The 24775-nt window shown below is 36.7% G+C and overlaps 1 protein-coding gene across 2 annotated transcripts in view; it reads right to left on the bottom strand.

The window, feature by feature from the left end:
* SMPD3 (sphingomyelin phosphodiesterase 3) overlaps nt 1-24775 on the bottom strand; it is a 104760-nt gene that overhangs the window by 66943 nt on the left and 13042 nt on the right. Inside the window, exon 2 of one of the 2 annotated variants that reach the window (XM_042027458.1) lies at nt 8524-8665. The exons of the other annotated variant lie outside the window; for it this stretch is intronic. The gene's annotated coding sequence lies outside the window, so the exon portion shown is untranslated. The remainder of the gene's footprint in view (nt 1-8523; nt 8666-24775) is intronic. 2 annotated transcript variants of the gene reach the window in all.

Below are 24775 nucleotides of genomic sequence, written 5' to 3' on the forward strand. Positions count from 1 at the left end.
TCCCACCCATACTCTAAAAAATTATTATAGCTACAAGATCCTGCACATTCAAGCACTGCGGCTTTTAAAACGATGCAATCAGAAATCTTGCAAATAAGACAATCAGAAGATAAAGGGGCAGATGGTATTAGCAGTCTAGCATCACTGGGGCTTACAGTAACCACTTCCTTAACAGACATCCCTCACATTTCATCCAACCTCACTGCATCTTTTAAGCATCTATTAAATGACAAAGCAATTCTCATTATGTTCTTGCAAATCTTGCCTAACAAATCAAGTATAGTATTGCCTGTAGTAATCAAAAGTTATTTTTCCAATCCTGGATTCACCAGCACATTTGTCATCCATAATAGACACCTCAGATTTTCCTGATGACTGCAAGTCACCAAAGCCAAATAAATTGCATTACATTTGTTTTGTATTTCCAACTGCATCACTCAGCCCTGCCATTAATTTCTGCCACAACTGAGATGTTCCACACTTCAGCATTTTCCAGTTACAATATACTTAAAACAAGCCCACAAAATAACAATAATAAAAAAACTTCAACCAAAAAATACATTTTTACCACCAATATGCTTGCCTTGCTATCATTCACATGAGACGTGTTTACTATTCACTCATAAATTTCATCAATGCCTGTTGAAGAAGAAACTTCCAGGGAAATACAGCAGATTTCTGCTGAAAAAGAACGGTGCAACAAACAATGGCATTGTCAGAGTTGTAAATATTTACCTATTACTGAGCAAAGCATGAGAAATTTATGTGCCAAAGCATGGTCATTAAAGCTGGTTTTGGCAATCAGGTAATGAAAGATTTTACTTTGTATTAATGCCTCATCCTTGACATCTAGCTGTATAGTTTTGTTCTACCATCAGGTTCCACAAATTCTGTTTGGAATTACTGAGTATCTCATGCATTGTCTGCAATAATCAGGGCTTTACAATTAATATTTCTGAAGCAAAATATGCTCTAATCCCTTTAGAAACTTCTTGCAAAAAAAGTGTCAAAAGTAAAATGAAATGTACAACTAAATTTTAAGTTCAACAGTTTCTACAAACACCTGTCAGAAAGCCTTTACACAGTTCCAGACAATCCTGTAGAGAAGACTGGATAGTCTTATAAAGTCACCATTTCAGTCGAGTAAATGAACATATGGCACAAAAGTGATAAGACAAAACAATGACTGCTTTTCATTGTGCTTTGAACTACTCTGTTCTGAATCAGCCAGACAGAAAGACATATTCTCCATATCAGTTTTCAGAGGTACTGATTGATTCAACATTTTGTATAATGCAGAAAAATGTTAACTGTGCAGATGTGTCCTATATCCACAGGTACCTGAACACACTGACTTCCCAAAGACTTAAAATGTTCATTTTTTACAATATTTATACCTCACAAATAAACAAAGCTTATTCAATATCTATATTCCTAAACAATGTTTAATATTCACCAACACATCAGAAGTTTCAGGACTCTTTTTTTTTCAAAAAACCAAAACATCCATGTCTCTTTGCCATATTCAGCAGCCAACTATGGATATTTCAGCACCTTCCTCTCTCAGCAGCAGACTTCAGCACATCCCCTCAGCTTACTGATACTGGAGATAATTACTGCAGTTTTGCAGAGAGATCCTGACTGCAGCCACGTCCTGCTGTACTCATAGAGAGAGCCCATGGAATTCCCTGAAGGCTGGCCACAGCGGAAGACAGCACCTTCCAACACCTGTCTATCAGGAACATGTATTCTTGACTTTGCTGGGCTGAAGATGCGGCTCCTAAAAAAGTTTGCTCTGTTTTTCTATTAACATCAACAGGAATCACACAGGTGAATATTCACACCAGGTCCTAGCACATACACTTCTGATTTTAGCAATACCAGCATACCAAAGGTAAGAACGGTTCTATACTCAGCTGTTAAAGGAAGAAAGATTATATATAAATGATTATGAACATTTAATAGTAACGTGACTATTCATAGAAGACTTTAAGGAAGAAAAGGTTTCTGCAATGCTACTAACACAGATTTTTATCTTATAAGTACTCATCTCTGCTTCTGCAAGTCAATTTTCATGCACCAATCTTTCTAGACTCGAGAGCTATAAACAGCTTTCTTGAAAAGAAAAAATGTCCTCCCTGCAGCCTACTTTTATCAAGATTACACAGCTACTTGGTGTAAACATTCCAGAACACATTCCATTACCAAATTCTTGAGAAGATTTGTAAAATAAAACAAAACTAAGTTACTTTCCCCACCCCAGCAGTTTAGCGTTTCCTCACAAAACCATGAATATGCTATTGGTCCCTGAAAATAACTTCTGTCTGAAGAGTACTGCAGCATGGACAAACTAATGCTCCACAAGGTATTTCTAATGCAAAGCTTTCAAATTTAATACTAGACAAGAAGAACTTTGTGTAATTTCCCAATAAACATATTGCTTTCTAATTTTAAAGACCTATTTGGAAATCATTATGCAGCAACCTTTTCTCCTCAGTGGGATTCAGCAACGGATTAGCAGCAGTTAAAAACCTGAGATTTGTACCCTGTGGTTAAGCAAAGGAAAAAGCCATGCTGGTTGCTAATATTTTGGTCAAATCTGACTTTAAAGAAAATAGGAAGCTTGGGACTACCAACTGTGATTTAAGTACTCTTCTACACGGGACAAGTTCACCCTTTGCAATAACAGGACAAACTTTTGACGACAGGTTTGAGAACCATTCTAAGACTTTCTGCAGGGGAGCAGTTGGACATACAAGAGTCCTGCTGCTCATCACTGCAGTCAGTTGTGAACCCGGTACACATACAAGTGAATCCCATTTCCTCTGACCTCTCTAGTGATTACATTTGGCTTTATGCAAGCAACACCTGCAAATACAATTTTAACATTTGACTGTGAGTATGGCTGAGCTGATTATTGATAACTCAAGCCTACAATGTCTGTGAACTTTCGAGAGATGAAGAGACCCCCCTATACACAAACATTATGGTTTCCAAACACAAAAAATACTTTAAAATTGTGAGCCTATTGTAAAGATCTTTGGAAAACTTCAACTGCAAAATTATGAGCAAAACAAACAGGAAGAAAATAAATTAAGCCAAAATAGGACAAAATAGGAAACCAGTACCCAATATAGAATGAAGCAAGCTGTAGGAGAAACTAAATGCAAAAAAGTAATTAAAAAGTTGTAAAAAGACAGCATTTCCCAAAGAAAGCAAACACACATATCCTTGCCCCCAAAAAAACCCCACCCCACTGTAAATTTCAAAACACAGTGTGCACTGAAAAAAGCACCAAGAAAGTGATTCAAGAAAGATGAGAGAATTCTGCCCTTAAGTGACAGGAGAGCTAAAACATGCCCTGTGAAGCCTGCAGGAAAAAGCAGATCTGTTCCCCCCTCCCCACTTCAAGCCTTGCCATTACTCAGACAGAGCTGCTCACTTCCACCCTCACACCAATGTTTAGATTCAAGTTCTGTCTGTGGCTCTTGCTCACAGCCCTCTCAGATTTCCAGAGCTCACTCTTCTCCTCACCATCTCCCTGCCTTGCTGAATGTTCTTGCCAACCTAAAATGGACAAGACAAACCTTTATGGAGCCATCACTGCCTCTTACTGTTTTGTACAACTCTGGCCAAAATTACTAGTTTCCATAAGATCAAACTACTAATAAATTGTCCACAATCAAAATTTAGACATGGTTCACTATTGCAGCAAGCACTGATCTCACTTTTGTCATGGCTACACAGTCATCTGAAAATATATTTGGGTCTGGGCTTTAAAATAAGTCTAAAATATGCAAGATTCTTTTCTGTGAACTCCTGTGAAAATCTCTGTATGGAATTATTTTCACAGGTCAGCAAAAGGTCTAAAATACTGAAATATTTCCTCAAAAGTAAAAAATTTTCAACTCTCTGCCCCTTGTATTATAATTTAATTTCAAAGTCAATAATTTTAAATAATTGTGTTTTGATTTTAGAAGTTTTCTTCAGAAAATAACTGAAAAAAAGAATTTTTAATGAAATCCCTAAATATTTAATTTTGAAAACACAAAAGTATAATTTTTCATTAATTTTGGTTCAAAATTGTTTTTTCTTAAGGTGGGAGATAAACAGAAAAAACCCCTATTCAGCTAATTATTTTGCTTTCTGTTGATCCATATTTTCTACATAACCCATGGAAGTAAAAATCATCAAGAAGGTCTATTTCCTTTGTCTACAATATTCTTCAATAGGAACTGGGTTTAGATGGGAAATGGTAACTGCTGTTTTTCTCAGCTGTGCAGAGGCTGGGAAGACACAGCTATAAAGCACCTGCTCATCATCAGCTGGTGAACAGTCAAACATTTGGACCAGTAGACTTAGTTTTAATTTATACTTCCCATGTGCAATCAGGCATACAATTCCATTTTCATACTACATGGAATTAGTGACATTGTTACAAATATAATCATACAGTTTGTTTTACTGCATATGAGTTCCCTGCACATCAAATTTACTAAGCAATGACAAATTTCTGGTCCCCAACTAGGAAACATAGATAGAACTCGGGTGTTTGCAACCCTTCCTTTAACTATTAGCTAGGGCCAAAGTGCTAATCAATTTTTTTCACATTTATGAATAAAACAAAAGTGCAGCTTCCTCAGGAAAAAATACCCAGTTAACTCAGCCTGGTTCTTCATGCACTGTTACCAAGACCTTGAAAAGGAGTGAAAAAACCCTCGCCTAAACAGGATGTAAGATTGGTGCTTAATGTTTCATGCTTTCTTTCAGTCCTCTCTTGTTTCTGCATAAGTAAGACTATTGTTTCTTAACCAGAAATTAGATTTTTATAACTCAAAGTTACTGAGGAATAACTCAACATCAATTTGATCAAATAGAAGTTAATACAAGAATCACAACAATACAGTATTTCAAACATTTTTAGAATAGTCTGTGTGTAAAATACCTAAGTATATAACTTTTTCCTCCCTACAAGTCAAAAGAAATTAGATTTCCTAATATCTCATTTCAGAAGTAGAATTCTGATGTGTATAACACACAAATAATAATTATGTTGATAGAGAATCCGTAGCACAGACAAGATTTTGCTGTAGAGAATAAATTCAAAGGCTAAAGTTGCAGCAGAGGCAGAGTGGAGACATCTTCATGTATCTTGCTGCAGTTCTAAAGATTAAAATTTAAACAACCCAGAGTGAGAATGAGCAAACTTTTTATTCAAATATTTCTGGCTGTTCAAATTTAGTCTCCTCTTAAAGCTCTATTAAGAACCTTTCAGAAGCAAACAATGGGCTTTTCAAAAATGAGACAGCAAATCTCTAATAAAAAGAGCCACCTCTGAGTCAAACAAATGAAGATTATTAAACTATTTTTTTAATAAATGAAAGCATGAAAGAATTTTTTCTCCTTAAAAATGTAAGTATTCACACATAGCTATCAGTCAATAAATACCAATAGATTTAATGAAAAGTGCTTATTAGTTTTCTATTTTAAATTGGTTCATAGGTGTCTGAAATAATCCAATTGTATATTTCATAGTTAAAATAACAAAATGCCTTTGTATATAATTTTTAAGGTGACTGCCAATTTTGAGAAATTATTACATTTCACATAGATAGAAGAGAGATATAAAATAAGTTACTTAATGAAACAGCTTCTCTATATAGGGAAGGTCCTTCCTGTTTGTATTAAGTCTGAACAAAACTTCCACCTAATACAGTAAAATACAAGAATAGAGTAACCTTGGGCTCAGAAACTACAGCTAAGGAACTGCTCCAGTGCAGCTACCACTTCATCCTACTGGCTGGAAAACTACCAAGCTTCTGAGCCTTCCCAGCAGCATTTTAAAGCCAGAGGCAGAAGAGGAAAGAAACAGCAAAGATTTAGACATCAGCTGTCTAACAGGGACTGAGCACTCTCTTGAACTTCAATTTCAGATTAATTTTTGGATGAAATATCTACGCACATGGTGTCACTACAAGCTGAAAAGTTGCCAGAATGTATTGGTTGATCTTTTTGAGATTGAAGGGAACAGTGAACAACTTCCATCAGTATTGAGGGCCACAAGAACAGCTGCTGCTGCTGCTGTTGTATCTCAGTTCTCAGATTGCTCCTTAGAAGGAATCACTGAAGTGGTTCTTCTGACCAATTACCAACCAGACAAATACAAGTTAGATATTTGGGGCCTATGAACAGTTTTCCCTGGCTGTGACCCATTTTCCTCATTTGCCAGCTGCAATCTATGTGAACAGAACATCGCCCATGAAAGGATCACAAAAGTTGATTTAAAAAATCAACACTTGGTCTGTAACACATTTGTAAACATGGGAAAATGGTAGGGAGGAATGAAGATGGAACAAATATTCAAGTATTAGTCCTATTTTTTGTAAAGAGAAGCCTTTGTGATTAGATTGCAAAATAGCACATAAGGATTTTCTTTCAATACAGTAACATGACTCACAACTATTTTTTAATTTACTTTTCTGAGGTCAATAAGATCACTTTATATCAAGAAGGTAGAGACACTCTGCAATAAAAAATTATGTCAGCAGGTATATAGCACACACAGACGTGCCTGTATAGCATGTGCTATATGATCACTAATACAAATTAAGCAAGAAATTGAAAAAATTTCAGCCTGAGTAACCAAACTTCTGACACTTCCCAGGTCCTTCACCAGGCTGTGTGCCAAACAATAATATTAAGGTTTGTATACTCTAGGAGAAATTGTTCCACCCCAACAGAGATCTTCAAGTAAGACAGTATATTATACACATGAAGCTGAGTAGTGGAAGATGTGCTGTATTTTCCATGAACAAAACCTTAAATATCTTCTTTACTTGCAACTTCAAACGTAGTTTTCTATATGCAGTTCATTTTTAACTGTAGATCTTTTTTCCTACTCTTAGAAACATTAATAATAAAATCACTTTCTTTAGCATATAAAAACATCCTCAATTCCCCACTAAATCTCTTTGAATTCTAATCTATATAATATATTAATAAAAAAACAAAACAAAACATGTCTAGAATGCAAATTCTGAAATAATTTTGAACAAAACCTTTATTTAACTGCACTGTCCCAGGTCTAAATGTATCAGGTGAAATTGGCCTGTAACTAGAAATGAAGAGTGAAAACAGTCTGGAACTACAGATCCCATCCTCTCCCAGCAGCATTTTCTGATGCAGCTCACAGAAGGGTTGAGGTTGCAAGCACAGGGCAGAACAAGCACAACCTCTGTAAAGGAGGCATTCCTGTCCCTAAGGTTCCATTGTGTTACTGTAATTTTGAGGATCTTTTATGAGGTCATGCCCCTCCCACAGCCAAGCAGTGGAAGTGTATTAGCCAAAGTATCAACTGAATCTGCAATTAAGAGTCACAGGAAAATGGTTCCTCTATAACCTCAAGTTAATTCCCTTTAGTTCAGCAGGAACAAGTTATGCACCAGCTTGTATATTATTATTATTATTACTACTTGTATTAGTACATCAAATCATATGTACACACCACATACTTTGTTCAGACTCCAGTTATTCAGAGACTGTACAGAAATCAAACCTACCACAGCCACTTATTACCATGCTGTGACTAAAAGATTTCAAGTGCTGTAGAGCTCATGTAAAATGGTCAAAACCACTCAACTCATCCCACAAACAAAAAGAAGCACAGATTTTCTGGAAGATGGCAGCAATCATGCAAAATGTTTGTATTTCACTTATAGAAATGGAAAGTAAAAAAGGAGCTCTGTCAATAACCAGTAGTCTCACAGATTCTTTGGATGCAATTAGTTGCAGAATTTGCTCCATCCAAAACAAGTTTGTAAAGTCCTAAAACCTAACACAAAATTTTCTCAACCCAAGAAAAGCCTTTAAAGTTTTTAAACCTAACATACATTTTTGTATTCTGTATTTTACCCTCCTGAAAAGGCTACATTAACACAAACTGGGACTAGAGTCTAAATTAAAAGGCACAATAAACATTAAAAGACAGCTGCCTCTACAATAGGAGAGGTGTAATTTTTGCTAAGTAACTCACTGAACTAGAGTAAAAAAAAAATATTTACGCCACTGGAAGGAGGACTTTTGACTTCAAAACAGACTTTGGAAGAGAAGAGGTTGCTTTCTGCTAAACAGCTTACTAGTGCTGATGAAAGCCTACAATACAAAATCTTTTCAAGGTCATGCATTTCAAACCCATGAAAAGCAATCTGGTTAAACTCAAATTATCAGTTTCCTACCAACTTAATTCCAAACAACTCAAATTTTATATCTGAAAGCTTACACTTAGGCTTTAAAAATATTTAAAGGAAATTAAATGTACCTCCAACTACTAAGTGAATTGCTAATGCTGAGAGTCTGATCTTTTTAAAATCAACTCCAGATTTGATAATTCATATTCTATCAGTTGAGCTACAGTAGCAGAATGAAAAACAGATGCTACCAAATCCACACAACATGTAGACTAGATTTCAATAAAATCAGAAATACCATAAAAATCACACTGAAGGTTCTAGAAATCTCACGTACCATGGGTCAGTAGCAGGAGTTAAATGGTGTCACAGCCTTTTAAACCAGAGAGAACACAAAAAACCTTCTCTGCAGCTTGGCTGTCTGCAAAAAGCGCTCACCATTTCAGCCAAAGAAAATATTCTTGAAAACACAGCCAGTCCTAAAATGATAGAAAATCAATATAAAACAAAGAGTTAAGGACTACTGCAGTAAAGTACTTTTTCTTCATATAGACTCATGCTGGAGATCAGAGGGAGCTACAGAGGTGAGTACCTGAGCTGCAGAAGCACTCTTACAGTCCTGCAAATGCCTACATTGCTATAAAACATGCAGGACAGTTACTTGCATGTGTTACTTCCAGAATGTTCTTTGCATCCTAGTTAACATTGCTCCATATCAAGTATCCTCATGGTACCTCGAAGCCAAAAAGACCCCAGAAACACTGTGGCCAATGTGAGCAATTGTCTTACTAACTGACATGGCTCAAACCCCAAATAGCCTGTAGATAACTTAGAAAAAAATTAATTAATGACCTAAAGTCTTTCCCATTGAAAATACAAGCATGGAGAGAGCATCACAAGAAAGAAAAATACAGGAGATGTCTGTATGTGTCCAGCAGTGCCTGTAAAAACACATTCTATTAAAGAAAATGTCTTTTCCATTGTGCTGCCTGGCAACTTGCCTAATTACTCTGGTAAAAAAGAAAAATGGATGAAAAACGATCCTGCATAGCTTGTAGCTCTCTATAAGCTCTTTCTAACTTGAAAATTTTATTTGCTCTAAACAAACGTTAATTTCACTGCTAAAATGTCTAGGATTGCTGAGAGGTTAACAAGATATACTTTAAGCAGCATTTTAATATATTTTATTATAGCAAGACAGTGATTACATTTTATTAATAAAAAAAAGCAGTAAATCCAAAGTTTTTATGGACTTATTCCCCTAAAGATCCACAGTAATTTTGTAATACTTATCTCAAATGCTCTACTTTCTAAGTGGAAATTCCTTCATATCCATCTCCCACAGTGTTTGGTTCTGTTGCCAAAAAAACTGATTCAGTGATAAGGCACTAACTAACATGAGCTGATTAAATTTCAACTCTGCATATTATGGTTTTTGGGAGGAGGGGTTTTAATTAAAAGACAGGCTCTCAAAAGCCTCTAACTCTATACTGTACTCCTTCCTTCTTGGTCTGAACTTACTGGTATGTCCATTCAAAATATTATCTGCTGATTTGAGCACCCAGTCAGTTCCACAATTTAATATTAAGTCTATCTACCAGATGGCTCAAACTAGGGTCTTAAATGTTTTAGCAATCATCACAGAGCAAAGCAGTGAGCAGAAGAAAAATGATGGTATAACCCTGCAAGCACCTCCACAAAATTTAACAGCCCTTTAAAGTTCCCAGTTAAGTTTAACAGCAGGCAGGCAACCAAGTATGCAAGTCCCTGAAGTGGAACATGTAATTCTGACATCAATCTAGCAACCCTGGCATCAGACCCTTTTTTCTGTCCTTCTCCTTAAAGTGAGAGAACAGACAACAGAAGCTACATATATTTCCATTAGAACTTCTGATAGAAACTTGAGATGCAATGACAAAATTGACAGCTTTACTTAAAGGAATTCATCTTGAGGGCTGTTGCAGGATATCTAGTTGACTTGCCTCTTCCATTGCTGGGCAAGAATGATGTATAACAGTAGTGCTGAAATTACACTTGCTCTGTATCCTGTTTGCATTCTATTTTATTAATTCTGTCAATGAGAAACAGATGCTATGTTTGATTTTCTCCTGACAACAGTTCAATGGGGGAAAGCAACAAGCTTAAAGACAGCTCAAGAATGTTTAATTGCTTTACAAAAGGGGACACTAAAGGACCTAACCTGAGTGCACAGTTGCAGATAAATAAAATACCTATCAATTTCAATGAATTTCAATGAATTTCAATGAATTTCAATGAATTTAGGGCTGTTCCCTAAATCATATTCCTATTACACTGCACAGTGACAATACAATGACACACAACAGACATGAGGAGCATTACTGCCACTTTGCCCCCTCCCAAATGTCAGCTATAAAATCAGCAAGGTATCTGCTGAGTTATCCACTGACTGCGACGTGCTCACATTGGCAAGTACCATCCGTAGCAACTCAACAACTAGGTGGATTTCTCCTTGCTCCCAGGTTTCAGGAGCATGCCTTTCCCCCATTTTTAGCTGCTATCTGTAATAGGTTTATACAGATTAGCTGCATTAGTGTTGTGTCCCTGATAAACTGTGATGCTGGGTAGATAATCATCTCCTCCTTCCTTTCCATGACCCTTCTTCAATATGAGTTGTTCCTGTATTTGTCTGGTTTTTTTAAACTGCCCTACTCCCTGACCTTACAGGCCTTTTGAACTCTTAACATTTCAGGAGACAGCTGTAGAACCTGTAGCAGGCTGTTAGTTGTCCTGTTGCACCTTAAGAAATTAATGATTCTGTTACTGACTAAATCAAGCATAATCAGGTATATAATTCCCACCATGTATGGTCAGTGACCATTACCAGATTTTAAAGGCTACACAGTTGAATCAGTGGCTCTGTTTACCATATCCAGAACTGGTGTTGAATTAGAAGCAAACAACAAAATGGAATTACTCTGGTCACTGTGGGTAGCTTTCCTAACATTACTCTTCCCCGATACTCAGGTCAAACCTGGTTTTACTGGTCAGCATTAGTCAATTTGAGAGAATGAACAGATAACAATGAAAACTTTCCCACCATTCATAACTGTAAATTACTAAGAAAAACAGTATTGACTTATGGAGTAATCACCTTCTATACCAGACCATGCTTGTGAATTTCGGGAAGCACAAGAGCAGGACAGAAAGCGGAATCAAGCAGACATAGACATGCTGTTCTTCCTGTCTTATAGGTAATTTCTAAGGTGAAGAACACAAAGAACCAACTACTGAAAGGAGCTACCTCACTACTACAAACCATAGTGAAACAACCATAGTGTGAACTACAGACATTTCATTGCAGAGATAAAATTATTCTGTATGGCTGTTGGGAGGGTTCAGTGTCATCTAGGAGATATGAGCACTCTCTGTTCTTGCTGAATATCATTTTGCTCAAAATAGCAATGGAAAGGATTTTCCTCATTAACAAGCCATGATGGGGGGAAGAATGAAACTTAAGCCAGCTAATTTTTCCAGGATCATAATGTTCTTCATTTTTAGGTCATTTGAGTTCCATATTAATTCTAGAAAGATGGAGACTTTGCAATCCCCTTGCTCCCTCTCTCATTACATATATAATTGTAGAAGCTACCCTGCTGTAATAAAACATTCATCTCTGTACTTCTTATTATGGGATCACAGGCTCACAGTGATGGATGACCACGTGTCAGAGCACATTTCCACAGTACACCATAATATCACTGAGTCATCATTTGGAATACGAAAGCACAAGTGTAGCTAGACTACACATTCTTGTTTGTTTTTGACCTACACTGAAGCAGCTTCTGAGCCATATCATATACAGAAATACCTGACACTTATAATAGGCTTAGTCATACCTAGTAGAATAATTCTGCATATATACAAAGAACTTTAACTATCTTCTGAAATGTGCCTTCCTTGCAGTGTTAAGGGCAAAATTCATTATACCCAGGAACAGTAGCATGTGGCATGGGCATAAACACCAAGCAGATTTAAACAAAAAGTACTGGAGAGATACTACTTCGTTGCAGTTGATATGACAGTACTTGCTTTGTAATCCAGTAATGACAGAAATTACTACACTTCTTAACTTCTCTGCAGATTTATCAATGCAGCTTATTTCAACTGCAGGCCTGCAGAAAAAAAAATTGGCACCTATCTTCAGGTGGTGTTAAAATACAAATTTCTAATGTGGACTTTTTATGTTTTGTTGTACAGGCTAGCCACAGTCTACCAACACATCTGGAAGATACATTTACCTATTGACAAGAGCTACTTACAACTGTTTTTTTGATTAAAACAAAAAATTAAAATAAACCCCCCCCCCAAAAAACCAAAACAATTCTAAAATTTAACCAATGTTATGTATTTAATTGCATATGCCCAATCCATATAAGTATGCATGTCAGTCTCTCATACACCCTACTAAAACAGAATGTGCAAGTCTCCCACAACTCTGAAAAAAGAAAACAAATTGCAAAATCATACCATATTACTTGTTGATTCTTATAAAAAGGAAGGTATACAGTGGGAAATCCCCAACTTTGCATCAAAACAATCACAATCAACATCATATTGGTATCAATGGAATGGTGCTGTTTTGCCAGTCTATGCCTAGATTATACATGTATACCCTTTATAGTATATTTTCCCTTCATCCTATCTAACGTGAAATGTTGAGTTCCACTTACCCTTCAGTGCCTCCTCTGTTATAGGGCAACACTAATATTAGTTAATTTTTTTTAAAGTATTGGAATTTCTAAGTAACATTTTCAGTACTTATCCAAAATCTGTTATATATGAAGTTGGTTTACCTTTTCTTGGATTAAGGCTAAAGAAATACACAGTGAGACTTTTACCGCAGACATATAAGCAGGACACAAGAATGGAAAACTAATTATTTCTTATCATCATTCCACAAAAGCTTGGTATTCATAATTCTAATGGTCTTTAAGGATTGAAAAAACACTGATTTCCATAATATTTTACACTTCCTCTCACAGTTCACCTGAGCAAACAAGGCAGAAGACAAAAGTAACCTTTTGTAAACTGCAACTTTTATTTGTATCTGATGTCTGCTTTAGTTTCTAAATAATGCTACAATGCTCCCTTTCCCTAGATACCTTGTTTCTTCCTATTTTCTTTCAGCTCTGATTATTTGTTGCCTTCAGCACAAGCAGCAGTTAACAACACATCAATATCCACCTGACATCAAGGAGTAAATGTAGACAGTCATTGGCCAACTGCTCCACCTTTCTAATGAAAGTAATATAAAGCGCGTGTGATAAATTAAGCACGTCTTTCTGGTGCCACAAGTCCCTGTGAGGAGCTGGCAGTCATTCAGCTGTGCTGTACATTAGCAACTGCATCTCTTACAAGCAATTATGTGTGGACAAAACCTATTCCGAACAAAACTGTTCTACGTTTGAGCGTACTCAGTTTAAGCATCATCTGAAGTGATTAAAGACACAGCCAAATGTGTTGTGCTCTTCTTTGCCTTCAAATATATCCAAGAAGTGTTCTGGGCATAACAGGGCAGACTGCTCTGACCTCTGTAAAGCAACTATTTTTACTCAGACTTACAAAGTTGAAATACAGTTCTCACAGAAGCACTCATGTCTTTCCACTGAAATGGGAAAAAAAAAGAAAAAGTGCAGAGGATTAACTCAGATGCTGTGCACACAACAGTTTTATGCTGTAGTTGCACAAAGCTACACAAGCTGACAACTACTCACAGAAATGTAACCGGTATGTTTCCCTCGGCCTTTGAAACTACTTTGAATTATTCCATTTTGAACTTTCTGCCAGAACACCTGTTTCTTTGTCCTTGTTGTCTTGAAGACACCAGCAGAAAAGGTCACTTGTTCTGATAAACCCATGCCAGTTTGAAAATTCAGCTCTAATTAAACTGTAGAAAAACACAATCATGAACAGAAAAACACCTGTATATCTAAGGAATGTCTTTATATTTTCAGAAAGTACTGGCAGTTAAAAATATTCAAAGACAACAGTTTTCCTATAGGGGGACAGCACAAGGCCTCGCACAACTCAAGCACCTAAACTCAAAGCTAAACATTGTGTGCACTGTCTATCATCTATAAATCAGCACATTTTCCAGGGATAATTTGTAAGCATTTCCAAAGGCAGAAGGAAACAAGATTTCAACATGACACATAGAGAAAACATGAAGTAACATCAGGGAAAGAATCCAGATCTCCCAGTCCCTAAATCTTACAATCAGTACGTTAAGTCTCTTCAGCATTTTTGAGGAACCACAGCTTAGCATAAAGGCAGTCTAAATTAAGTAAATTTCACTCCCCCAAAACTTAATTATTATCAAATTTCACCATGTTTTACAAAGAGGAGCAAGAGTATGAATGAAGTTCCATGCGCAAAAGGTAAAAAAAAAAGATATTATTTTGCCTTTGTCTGAAAAACAACAGATTTTTTCAGAAGTCAGATTTACAGCAAAGGAAATCAAAGAATTGTGAAGTTAACAATGGAGCAGAACTAATTTCTGAAACCAGCCAAATCTTTGAAATAGGATTTACTACGGAAAGGAAAGCATGCTACACAGAATGTTATCTCAAATAGGGATTAGAAATAGGAAACTCATGTAATTTCTACGATTGAACAGTAACTATAAATCTGCCAGTTATATGAGATGTCACTATTAAAGTGAGAAAAGGTATACCATATTAAGGAAAAGTATTCATCTGGTCATGTGTCACATGAAAACCCTTGCATTTCTGATTCTAAAACAATACACTGAAGAGATTAGAATCAATAAGGACCATTGTAAGGAACATTGTAATGTTGTCTATATTTTTTAATTTTCAGTGACAAGCTGTAAAGAATGAAGAATACATTGGTGATTGCTAATAGGCAAAAATTCAGGAATGTGAAATATTGGTAAATTTTGATACAGTTATAAGTGAATTTCTAATACTCAGGAACAAAAAAAAAATCTTTACTACAAACTGAACATGTCTTCTTTCCCCATGTATTCTGCTCCCCCTCTCTAGAGTGTTTGCTATTCTCTCATGTTTCTGAGAAGAACATGAAAGACTTGTCACAAAAAGAGTAGTTCCACAGACATTTCAAATAACACCATAATCTTAAGAGTCCACAAATATAGTCTAGTAACAAACACTTTTACAAGTTTTTACAACCTTTAACCTTTTGAAAATTCCTCTGGTTATGAAAGTTGGAGTGCACCACCAGCTTTTTTGCAGGTTTTTATTGGCTGACTATCTGACTTCAAAAGCAAAAGGCAGATTTAGGTCAGATATTAATTTATTATTTCCTTTATTTAAAACTTCATATAAAAATATCATCACAATAGTCCAGGGGAGGAAAGAAGAAGTCAAAAGAAACTCTATTTTGGAACCCAGATCTGTGATAAACAATTTGCATATGGCAAAGCAAAGCAAATAATGCCTGCACACGTAAGCAACTCGGAACCAGCTGCTCATCTTGTCCATCAGATGCACTTGCTCCTGTTTCAAACTTGCATTAAACCTCGAAATCCGAGTCTTCTTACTTCTGAATCAGTACTATCATCCCAAAGGGTTCTACACTATTTTTGTAGCTAGTATCCAGATACTGTTTGCTGCCAAACACTAGCAAAATAAGCACTGACCAGCATAAGCCACATCATAATCTGCTCTGTCTTCAGGCAAAAATATTTGCAGTCCCCACTGGAGTCCAGCTACGTCAGGAAAAGAGAATCACTGCATACAAGCCTTAGAAACACGCAGCCATTTTTACAGTACTTCCTAATAGCAAAGAAAAACATAACACAGAAAGCAATTAGGGCTTTTCATTTGAGTTTCTCATCCCTTCCCTGTCGCAAGAAGTGCCAGGGACTCCTGATTGACTTAAATTTTAGAAGTTTATTTCCAGTGAAAAACTGTAACTGGGCAAAATATCTATTATGCTCAACACAGCCAGGTTACACTTACACCCAAGAAGAAATGAAACTACTTGTTGTAAATATTTTCCAGAACCACAGAAAACAACCTATTGATGTTACCTGCACTTATTAGGATCCAAACCCACTTTATTTTATCATAACTTATTCAGGCAACACCACTGCAACACAATGACAAGACAATTGGAAAAAGCTTCCATTTGCTAAATAGGCTGGATTGCTTCTTCTACCAAAATCTTAATGGAACACAGACGCTTCCACAGTCAGATCATCCTGAAACAGTCATTCCCCGGAGATGTGCTCTGCAAGGAGGAACAACAAACAAACAAAAACAGCCATATGCAGGTCACCATTTATTCCTGCTTTACTAAAAGGAAATATTAAGAGTAGCATTTTTCAACAGCCAAATTTGGAAAAGCTTGTACAAACAGTAAAACATTTTCTTGGTCCAAAAAAATCTATGCACAGAATTCAGCTTGTATATGTGCTTCTGAAATTTCCAAGAAATGTCAAAATTTGTTTCAATCACATGTGGCAGTGGAATCTCAGCACAGTTTCATTTTCCTGATGACAGTCTGTGGGCAGAGTTTGGGTATGGCTGTGGCATGAAGATGGACAATTAAAACAGTCATCAATTTCCCATGCAATACAGAAAAAAAGGTATTTTTAATTTAATTCTGATCTAATAGACTTTAGATTAATAACTCCTAACATAGTTGGAGTTGGGAGTTTTTTCTTCTAAGGTTCCAGCAAATTACAGGGATCTTAATTCTCTTAAAATAAAATATAATCAGTCAGGAACTTTACTCCCCATGGCTAAAGAGTTGAGCTGGAAATCTGTGCTGTGTAGGCCCTAAAGAAAATGACAGATGATACAAAGAGAAAAATTAAGAGAAAAAATTTTAAAATCTAAGTCACTTATTGGGGGCTTTGAAGTATAACTCTGTTCTTAAAAATTTCATCAGGTCAACAATACTGGAGAAGTATATATTTCCTTACAAATTTTAATCTACCTACCTGTAGGTACTCCCGTCTAGGAGATCAATAGGAATTGCTCTCTGCTGATCAGAGTTTATCCAAGTCACCCATTAGCAACTTAAGCTTTTCAAGTTATGAATATTTCTGCACAATCTCAAAGAGCTAATAGTACTTTTGGCCAAAGGGTTATTTAATATTTTATGAGGAACATAATACAAATAAAAATAAATAACATCTTTCATGTCTCGAATTACTAAAAGCTACAAGGATTCGCATGGTATTTTTCAAAGTAATAGAGCACAAGACTGATGCTCATAGCTCCATTAGAAACATTTATATGCAAAACACTGCTTTTTCCAATCATGAATTTCTTTTAAGATTCATTATTGCCCTATAGCACATTTGTCTGAAAAGAGACTCTGGGGAGATGACACTTTCTTTGGTTAGCATTGTTGTAGCTGACAGAATGCATAAAAGACAAACTGCTTTTTCTACAGCTTTCAGCCTGAGCCAATCAAATGCAGAAATTCTCAGCCTCTTCTCATCTTGAATTCTGGATTTTGAAGTTTACAGAATAATTGTAGCTTTCCAGCAGAATCATTTTGTCACACAGACCCCTCTAGCTCACATAAATGCTACTGGTGCACTAAATACCATTGATGAAAAAATCATGATCTTTGCATTGTAGACATGTCAGCCTGATTAAAAATCATTGCATATTCTTAGCATTAATGCACATTTCATTATGAAGAAACGATCTCTGAAGGCATCCCACACTTACCTTCCTATGAAAAAATAATTCATACTTGGAAATATTTTTTTTTTCCTTCTCTCTTGAGGTGGGACTATAGGCCCTTGCCTGGATTTCTGGGCCCTGCTGTGTTAAACACTTGTACAAAAAGCCAGTCTCTGTTCTAAAGAGCTTACAGAATATTTCATTTTCTTTTTAGACAACTGAACACAGTGACTGGAAAATACAAGTGAACATCATGATAAGCACTGTTCAATCACTCTAAAGTCTTTACAGGTATCACAGGAAATCAGAGTTTCAAAAGGATGGACTTGAAAGGAAGAAAGGTGACCTCAAGAAATATTTAGAGGCAGCTTCTTCTAAACACAAGGGAAGGTAAAGCAAAAGAGGCTTGTTAGAAAGCTCAATAAATAAACCACCAAGACTCTTTGTTCATCTGTACTTCAGAATAAAAACTAAAAGCAAGTGACACAATAGATAAGCCAGAGCAGAGCAGCTGGCAAGATCCTGTCACTAGTGTGCTTAAGAGGCAAGTAGGAGAAACATGCAGCATGGCTAACTCAAGAGCCAGGCAAGTGACCTCAGCAGCAGAGTTCTGCATTGATGTCAGCTGCACAAAACTGGATTCAAGATTCACAGAGGAGGAGGTTCTTCTCAGAGTGTGGGAGAAGTCTGGAATTTGAAAAGCTTTTTTGGTGGTACTGTTTCTGGTTTTGCTCCAGTTTAATGCAAGATACTGTGTCAAGCTTTTAAAGGCAGCAGCATTTAACATCACCCAAGAGTTCAGTACTTTAAAAAACCCATTTATTTCATTAACAGAGGCACTTCTAGCTACACCTATACTGTGTCTTCACCCCTGGGTCATCAGGTCTTACAAAAGCCCCGTGAGTTGAGAAGCCACCTAGAAAATCAAGGTCTATAAAGGTCAAGACAACATAAGTAGCAGAAAGATACTTCATAATGTACTGGGACAGAAAAAAAGCCAGAGTTAAACGGGCAATGTAATCTGGCCCAGATCTGCAAATGAGAGGCACCTGAGCTGGCACAAATTCAAGCCAGTGCAGCCATGTGGTGTGGCTCTACTCGTGGGGAAAAAACAGGGCACAAAGTTACCACAGCACCAGGGGAAGCTCACAGCCTCTGCCTCTCTGCAGGCTCTTCCACCTTGCTGAGAGTCTGACTCACCCCACTCCACTGCCAACTCAGCAATTCTGTGCTGCACTCCACTGCTCGGTTATGCACCAACACCCAACCATGCTCACCAGTAACTGCAGCCATCTGGTTCCCTTTTCCAGGCCCCCACTGAAAACATTTCTGACATCAGCACTGTCTCCATAGCACCTAGAAAACTTCAGTGATTTTTTCCAGAAAGCAAACCAGAGCAGAGAGCTGGACAAAATTAAATGCAAGATGGCATCTAATAATTTAATAAACTATTCCAAATGGCAAGAAGTAAATAAACTATATGCAAAACCAGTTTTCATCTGTTCACAGAACTTCTGACTTGGCCACTGTGAACCTGTACCGGAAAGGATTGGTTTGCACTTTTTCCTGCCTGCTATGTGTGTTCTCATGGTATCTTTTGCACTTGTCACTGGCATCTCAAGCAGCCCTGCACAGTTAACAAAACCAAGGAATTGATGCAGCTAAAAACTGTGTAGCAGCACTGATTTTCATCATCTTGAAACTGAGCATGGGTCTGCATCCCCAAAGTACTGCATAGCACCACAACACATCACACTGCAGCTGACTACTTTGGAATCTTTATGTGACTACTTGTAGATAAATCGGTAAAAGGACAAAAAGAGAACTTAAATGAAACTCACTACTACTTACTACTCTGCCAGTTGACAGCCTTACTATTCATATTCAACTGGATGCCTTCCTCTCTCAGAAGAACCTCAACTTTCAAATACCTCTGAAAAGAACATGCAGCTTTCGCCTCTGCTTCTACCAGTTTTCTTAATTTCACTTTTTGCTGTACCAGAAGTTGTCTCCTTGCTGCTCAGGTTTATTTCATTTTCTCTGGCCACCAGTCGTCTGTGGGTCTGTTCTTCCTTGAGAATGAAAATACTCATCCATATGAAGCAGTATTAAACTGTTGAATACAATGTAACTTATATGGACTCTGCCTCCTATTGACACTTATTATCCTGTTGCTTCCTCTCAAGCCTTCAGTTCGCTGCAGCATATTCAGAAGTCTCAGTAAAGTAATCCTACATAAGGTGCAGTTTCTCTAAAAAGGTATCCTGTAGGATCTCATAGCAGTCACTCTCACTCTCACAAAATTCCACTCACACAAGAGAAAGGACGTTTTGAAAAGGCACACAAAGTTAGTTTTTAATATCTTAAACCACAGAATACAATTAAATTGATTAAATAACAATGCTAGTAGATATCTGTGTTTTCTAGAGTACATTTGACACCAAATATTTTTTTCAAAACCGAAGGAACATTAAGCACTAAAGCAGAAAATTTTGTTCCATATTAGATTATTTTAAACTGTAGCTTCGACATTACTCTCCCAAGTTAAATAATTATTAGGATACCAAACTGCTTGACCTTGTTTCTGTACAAGTACTATTCAGTACAGAGAACTATAGAAATTGTAGATATCTGCACCCAAGACACATCCCAGCGACAGCAGAGTAATGTTCAGCACAAGCCCTTCTTGGGGACTCTTTCAAAGTAGTCACTTATGACAAACAGCCTTTTGGCAGATATCAGTGTAGTAGATTTTTTTTTCCCTTTTGCCTCATGTAAAATTCATGCTACACCGCTCTGGGTGTGTATCCTTCATTACTAGGTCACTGCTCACCTTCATGCCTGTAATTGAAGAGTAATGATGCCACAATGGGCTCACAATGCCAGTGAGGTGCAAGCTGAATCAAATTCAGCATATTAACCTCACCAAATTAAATTTTCATTTGCAGAAGGACATTCAAGGGATATAGATGTAAAACAGAGCTAAGTTATCCCCCCACTCCAAAAGTGTGACAAAAGGATGCTCAGTCTTATCATAAGCACATCAAACATTCTTTGTCCAAAATGAGGCTTATGACTGCTGTGAGATTTCTTTAGCATTGAGATTCTTTCATCAGAAAGACTGAAGATACTAAAATACGTGTAAAAAAATAAAGTTTTTTAAAACATACCCTTTCCCAACCTCACGTATTTACCACTGTGACCCCAATGTACACGCCATAAAAGACAGAGAGAAAGCACAATGATCTAGTCATGTGCCTGGGAAAATAGCTTTGGGAACTAGAGTATGGACAGGCTCTGCTTTGCCATTTCAGTGTACAAGTTCTACATTTGAAAATAACCAAAACATAAGATGAAAGATTAGCAACTGCTACACAGAATTGATATCAGTAAGTATAGAATCTATGTGGAACACTGACTTCAAAATACATATTACATGTGTTTATTAGTGTGTACATATGCAACACTAGAAGGACAACAAACTCCAGAACTTTGTGCCCACAGCTAACAAGGAACACAAGAACACTTCTCAAAGCCCAGTCAAAATCTTTTATATTACATTTACTTGCAATTGACACCAGCAAAGAAGAATAATGTCACATCATCACAGTTAAGTAATAAGTAAAATACAATCCCCATTGAACCACCCAGACAAAATGGAAACAAAATAGGACTGTATCCGGAGCTCAGAGAGCAATGACTATGTTTATGGGCAGTTCTCTTCATTCAATTTTTTCTACAATGACCATCTTATTCCAATTTATTAGGTTTTTTTAAGCCTAGAATTCATTCCAGCTAGCACTGGCAAGCTAGAAATAGCATGATGTCTTAATCTCCAGTTCAATTTTATGAAAGGTCTGTAGAGCAGGTATCTCAACAACAACTCATCTCTTTTCTCTTATCATGTCTATGTGAAAGTCTCTGAATCGTACTGCTCTGAGAGTTATCAACTCAAATGTAGCCATTTTCAGTTTGTTTCCATTTGTTTAGCAGATGTTCACTCAGGTATTCTACAAATACAACACTAGCATGTAGACAGGTATCCCACGCTTCCTACCTGAAAGGTACAATATTATTGTTTGCTTATCTGGATTATTGAAAGTCCTGATTTCAACTGTGCAAGCACAGCACAAAAGAAGAAGAGTGTGTGCAAAAATAAAGCTCTGTTTTGTTTTGGTTTGTCTTTTCCCCTCAAAAGTCAACAGAAAATTATTAGTTTATTTCTTCAGCTGCAACAACTAATAATTCATTCTTCAGACACAGTGATTAAGAGACCAAAGACAAGGCCAAAACATTACAGAAATGGACACTAAATTAATTTCAAATAAAAGGAATTATTCAAAAAAGAAATAAAAACCTTCTACTGTAATCTGCAATAGTAAGTGACATAACTAGCCAGAAAGACCACATAAATCAATATTACCACCCTGTAAAGAGCTCTGCCAGTGAAAAAGATGGCTGATTTAAACAAGTTTTTTCCCAACACAAAACATTCATTTTGTTCATTCAGCTACTATTTTAACATAGGACTCAAGATTGCTAAATCAAACTCAGTAGGAATTACACCATTGATTACAGTGATAAACAACCAAAATGTTTATCCCAGGCCCTAGGTCAGAAGGCAGCACAACTCTAGAATCAGTGGTGGTATCTCAGAACTCAGAATATTACTGAAAATAGCTACAGTAAATTTTAATTAAAGCATTTTCCTCTTGTTGCTTCCCAAACACTTATGACATTTTTGCACTCTTGTAACTAGCACTTATAATTTCCTTTCACAACAGCTTTTATTTTAAATAAACACATCCAGAACAGAAGTAGTGAAACAATACTTGTTTTCACTGTGAAATCCTAGAATACTGTTTGGCAGCACATACCAACATACAACCCTGCCTTACTCATACTCTGTGCTCTGGGTGGCAGTTTTGGGGTACTGAACTGAGTGGGGGGTGCTGTACAGCTTTTTTTTTTTTTTTTGGTAGTGTTATTACTGCTCTCACAGCATTCTAAGAATGTCATGCTTAGCTACCGAGACCAGATTTCCGACAAATCAGTTCAGTTAGGCACAAAATCAAAATGGACAAATCTTCACAAGAGCTCAGAACAGTCAGTGCTAATCTCTTTTGAAAATGTGCCCCTATCATAGATGCCAAGTACTTGAAAACCTGGCTCCAAGCTCTTAAAAATCCATTTTCATATGTTGAAAACCAACACTGCAGTCACTCAAAGGACTCTTGATAGTGTTTTTCTACCAGGGGAGGAGCAAGGCAAGAGGCAACCTAGAACAGACAGAGTAAATCTACTGAATAAACCTGTCTGAACTCACAAAGCTTACTACTATATTTACTGGCACCATCCAGTTTTGGGTTTAGCCTCTTTTTTATTTAGATATTAGTCTTTCTGAGCCAGAACCGAGTACATCTTCCTTTTGCCAATTCCTCGCTGATATCAGCCTGAGGTGTTGCTAGAGACAGTAGATAAGGGCCAGAACAATGAGCTGGCCAGACAGAAAATCCCACACACTTTACTTTTCCTGTAACCAAATCAGGTTCAAGATATGTAAATTATCCCAGTTTACACACCATGGGAAAGAAAAGACAAAACCAGAATATTCATCCAACTGTAAATTTATTCAGTTGTGAAAGAGAACATAACCATTTGCTATTTACGTGGGCTAGAATGGTATCACTTAGCTTTAACACACACCCCAGAATTCACTTCCTAAAAGAAAGTGTTGTGCAAAATGAGATTTAATTACATATTTTAAAGCTTTCACAGCTTTGAACTTAATTATAAAATATGAGATACCAAGGCCAAAATTCTGCCTTCAGCACAATGCTTTGTCCCAAAGACATGAATAAAAGTTGTTCTGTTACTGGAGCTTGAGGATATTAGAATTTAGTGGTATAGTAGTTGTTTAAGCTTCTGCATTCAAATGTAAAACTGAAATGACAGTTTTGGCCAATTCATACAGTTATTACACTAGAAAGTCACTTTCCACTAGTTCCCTGAACTGCCACATAGAAAAAGAATCATCACTTTTCTGCTGTGATCACAGCTACAAGGAGAAGTCTTCAAGCATCTGTTAAGGAACTCTTGTCTTTAAAATGTATGCATGAAGTGCTTGGCTTTTTACTTCTGCCACCTGCCCTGATAATTTAAACATGTTATTTTACTAAGAAAAACTATTTTTACTGTGGTCAAAAATACGACTTTTCAAAGAGGCAATGTTAATTCTAGCTTATCTAAACATAGATGATTCTTAAGAGAAAACAAAAACATAAGGGACTTAATGTAAAAACTTTCTAATACCCTGGTGTATAATTACATTATTCATTAGCAAGTAACCTCAAGTGGGTGTAATTTAATGTTTCCTTTCTCTCCCTTGAGCACATACGACACAGAATAGCCAATCAATTTGATCCCAAGATCCTAAATCTTCAATAAAATCTGATGGAGGTTTACAGAAGAGCCACTCCAGGCTACTCTCGAGGATTAAGAGTGCTTAAAGATTCACTCACTTAAGAGGGGGAAGATGGCAGAACTATGTGCTTCCTGTGCTTTCATCATTTCTCAGTAATTTCAGACGAAAGACATTGCCCTGCAAGACTTACTTATCATTTGTTGTTGCTTTTGCCTAACTCCACGTTTTGTGCGCTGGGCTGGTCCCTTGTGAGATGCCCTGAAAATGGGCACATCTGCCCTGAGCCTCACCTCGCATCTCCCTTCAAGAGAAACTGTAACTAGGCTTTGATTTCAGCTCACTACAGTCTGGGTAAGGATGTGCACCCCGACAGAAAAAGAAATAACCTATTAAAACAATGCTTATTTAATAACAAATTATTTAATAAAACATTTAATTACTTAATAAAATTACTGCCATTGAAACTCCTCTTTGTTAATTTCCAACGAAAGCGAACC

The sequence above is a fragment of the Corvus kubaryi genome, unplaced genomic scaffold (assembly GCF_017639235.1).
Source record: "Corvus kubaryi isolate FWS band 111438036 unplaced genomic scaffold, C.kubaryi_AGA036_p1.0 37300, whole genome shotgun sequence".
In the NCBI taxonomy this organism is placed as follows: domain Eukaryota; kingdom Metazoa; phylum Chordata; class Aves; order Passeriformes; family Corvidae; genus Corvus; species Corvus kubaryi.